Source organism: Nematolebias whitei, chromosome 1, assembly GCF_014905685.2.
Source record: "Nematolebias whitei isolate Nwh7 chromosome 1, NemWhi1, whole genome shotgun sequence".
Lineage (NCBI taxonomy): Eukaryota > Metazoa > Chordata > Actinopteri > Cyprinodontiformes > Rivulidae > Nematolebias > Nematolebias whitei.
In genome coordinates this window covers 36,113,923-36,117,738 of record NC_056498.1, presented here as the reverse complement: position 1 = coordinate 36,117,738, position 3,816 = coordinate 36,113,923, and the positions used below count along the sequence as shown (strand labels likewise).

The window sequence follows — 3,816 nt, the reverse complement described above, 5'->3', positions numbered from 1 at the left end:
ATGCATGCGAAGCACACGCTCTACCACTGAGCTACATCCCCATAAAAATAAGGCAAATATGTTGTCCAACTGAGAATGTACGTTATTATTTAGTGAAAAAAATTGTGCATGCATATTTGAGATGCAGTTCAGTGTTTCCCCTAGTTAACTTGCCATGGCGGGGTGCTCATCTCATCCATAATTTTTGTTGACAGGGGGGACGGACATCTCTGATCGCAGCTTGTACAAATAATTTTTGAGCGAGGGCGTTCAGCATGAGGGAAGAGGCGCCTTTAGATTTTTAGCTAGAGCGCCCGTATTGCGCGCTGATAGCTTAGTGCAACATGTTTGTGTTGTGCACTGTTTATACATTATATTATAGTTTTTGAGTGTGTGTGTGTGTGTGTGTGTGTGTGTGTGTGTGTGTGGGGGGGGGTGTTCAGCTTGAGAGAAAAGGCAACATGAGTGCTGCCTTTAGCTTTTTAGCTAGAAAGCCTGTATTTTGCACCGCTAGCTTAGTGCTATGTCGGTGCCGGGTGGGCATTTATTTGCTTTTTTTTTTTTCCACTTTGTCTGGTCAGGATTTGTGCTAGAAAGCTAAATTTCTGTAAACGCAGTTGTTCAGGTTTGCAAAACTGCGTGGAAATTCAAAACATTAATGTCAGCACATGATACAAGCTCGGACCTCATGCGTGTTCAATCACTTTATTTTGAAATATTTTGATGTGAAATTGTGCTAATTCATTCTGTGTAGAGCATAAATATGAGCACACACTGATGTTAGACAAGTGGTTCTGGATTCAGTTCATCCCAAATGTGCTTGAAGGGATGAGGTCAGGCTATGTGAAGGTCTGTCAAGTTCTTATCAACACTTGTCTTTATAGTCCTTGCTTTGAGCACTGGGGCACAGTTATGTTGGACGACAAAGGGCTTTCCACAAAGTTTTCAGGCTTAGTCCTAACTGAAATCCCCAAATTCAACAATTAATAGTTCTGTTTAAAACATCTGGTCATATTGAACAGGGCTATTCAACAAAACTGATAAGGGGTCCACAGTTTCTGAAAGCCAGCAGCTCAGGGGCCGGGCATCCAGCAATTAAAGTCATTATATATATGTATGATGACTATATAGTCATTATATTCATTATATTATAAAAGTCATTACTTACTTTATATATATATATGAATGTTTCTGTTCAGTACCCTGAGGTGGCTTCTGTTGTGACTTGGCGTTATATAAATAAACTGAATTGAATTGAATTTATGTAAAGAAACCAAGTATTACAGTGATCTGCTACCTTTGAAATTTGTTTGTTTTATTGCATTGAATCATAAATGCAATAAACAGAACCCAAAACTCAAACGCAGACCACCGACTTCCAAAATAAAAAAAATCACTCGTCACCAGTTGGATAGTGCTGACACAAAGAGATTCTCTACATAGCAGCTCTTACAAAGCCCTATAAAGACATGAATGAGTTACTTGTAAAACAGATGGAGATGCTGGGGATTGAACCCAGGACCTCATACATGCGAAGCACACGCTCTACCACTGAGCTACATCCCCATGAATAATTTGAATTTATGTTGTCCAACTGAGGATGTACTTCATTATTTAGCAAACCATAAATATTGGAGATGCATTTTCAGTGTTTGGTTATATATGAATTAAAATGCAGCTAAAATTATTTCACTTATTTGCCATTTCTATTAACTTTGGCTTGTCAGGATTTGTGCTACAAAGCTGCATTTCTGTAAACACAGAAGTTCAGGTCTGCAAAAGCTGCTTGGAAGTAAGAAACTTTAATGTCAATGCATGACGCAAGCAGGGAAATCATGTACGTAAAGCAACCACTGGTCTACATCCCCACAAACTTCTGAAGTCATAGTATGTATTATATAAGACAGTGATAGACATTGCTTTCTACTTTTGCATATTTTTTCTTTTTTTTTCTTTGTCAGCTGAAACAGGATCACATTTTGGATTTGATCACAGATCAAAATTGGTTTCTTTATGTGGAAAAGAAACACTCTTGGAGGGCTGTCTAGATTTTGAAATATTTCTATGGGAAATTGTGGCTATTCATTCTGTAGAGCATTAATAAGGTCACACACTGATGTTGGACAAGCAGTTCTGGATTTTTGTCATAATTTATTTCAATTCATCTCAAACGTGATGATGGAGATGCTGGGGATTGAACCCAGGACCTCATGCATGCGAAGCACACGCTCTACCACTGAGCTACATCCCCATGAGTGGTACACAAATATGTTGTCCAACTGATACTGAACTTCATTATTCTGAGCATGTACGTTATTCAGTGTAAGCATCAAGATTTTGTGCATTGGAGACGCATTTTCAGTGTCTTCCTGTAAGTTGTATATGAATTAAAATTGAGCTCATTAGATTATTTCTGTTAGTTGCCGTTTCTGTTTACTTTGGCTTGTCAGGATTTGTTCTAGAAAGCTGCACTTCTGTAAACACAGAAGTTCAGGTCTGCAAAAGCTGCTTGGAAGTAAGAAACATTTATGTAAAGATCACTGGAGATGCTGGGGATTGAACCCAGGACCTCATACATGCGAAGCACACGCTCTACCACTGAGCTACATCCCCATTTCACTGTTTAGTCCAACTGAGAATCCATCCATCGATTATTTTTACCTGCTTCTTTTTCGGGTCACGAGGGACACTGGTGCCCATGTCCAGCAGTCACTGTGTGAGAGGCGGGGGACACCCTGGACAGGTCTCAGTCCATCACAGGGACACATAGAGACAAACAAACATTTACTCTCTCATTCACTCCTAGGGATAATTTAGAATTACCAGTCAGCCTAACATGCATGTTTTTGGTCCTGAGTATCTGGAGAAAACCCACACATGCACGGAGAGAACATGCAAACTCCACCCAGAAAAGCCCCCCGGCTTTTTGCTAACTGAGAATACATTGTTATTCAGCGTAAACAAACATTTTGTGCATGCATATTGGAGATGCACGTTTAGTGTCTTCCAATAAGTTATATATGAATTAAAGTGATGAGGGTGAGGTTCTGCCTCAAGTGGAGGAGGTCAAGCATCTTGGAGTTGTGTTCATGAGTGAGCGAAGGATGGAGCGTGAGATTGACAAATGGATTGGTGCAGCGTCTGCAGTATTGTGGACTCTTTGCCGGTCCGTTGTGGTGAAGAGGGAGCTGAGCTGTAAGGCAAAGCTCTCTGTTTACTGGTCAGTCTATGTTCCTACACTCACCTATGGTCACAAACTTTGGGTAGTGATCAAAAGAATGAGATGGTGGATACAGGCGGTTGAAATGAGTTTCCTCCAAAGGGAGAGCTTGACTCTCCTTTAGATATAGGCTGAGAAGTTCATTTATCTGGGAGAGACTCAGAGTAGAACCGCTGCTCCTCCACATCAAGAGGAGTCAGTTGAGGTGGTTTGGGCATCTGGTAACGATGCTCCCTGGGCGCCTCCCTAGGGAGGTGCTTCAGGCATGTCTGACTGCAAGGAGTCCCCGGGGAAGAACCAGGACACGCTGGAGAAACTATGTCTCTTGGTTGGCGTGGAAACGCCTTGGAGTCCTCCCGGAAGAGCTGGAAGAGGTGGCTGTGGAAAGAGATGTCTGGACCTCCCTGCTCAAGCTGCTGCCCCTGACTTCAGAATGAGTGGAAGATAATGGATGGATGGATGGATGGATGGATGGATGGATGGATGGATGGATGATGGATGGATGATGGATGATGGATGATGGATGGATGATGGATGGATGGATGGATGGATGGATGGATGGATGGATGGATGGATGGATGGATGGATGGATGGATGGATGGATGATGGAGGGATGG

At 41.9% G+C, this 3,816-nt stretch overlaps 1 protein-coding gene and 3 non-coding genes across 4 annotated transcripts in view; 1 reads left to right on the top strand and 3 right to left on the bottom strand.

Moving 5' to 3' along the window:
- LOC119409907 (meiosis 1 associated protein) overlaps positions 1-3,816 on the top strand; it is a 57,286-nt gene that overhangs the window by 5,277 nt on the left and 48,193 nt on the right. The window lies entirely within an intron of this gene.
- Positions 1,474-1,545, bottom strand: trnaa-cgc. Its single transcript has one exon. It is a non-coding gene; the product is annotated as a tRNA-Ala (tRNA).
- trnaa-cgc lies at positions 2,159-2,230 on the bottom strand. The gene has a single exon. It is a non-coding gene; the product is annotated as a tRNA-Ala (tRNA).
- On the bottom strand, positions 2,521-2,592 carry trnaa-cgc. The gene has a single exon. It is a non-coding gene; the product is annotated as a tRNA-Ala (tRNA).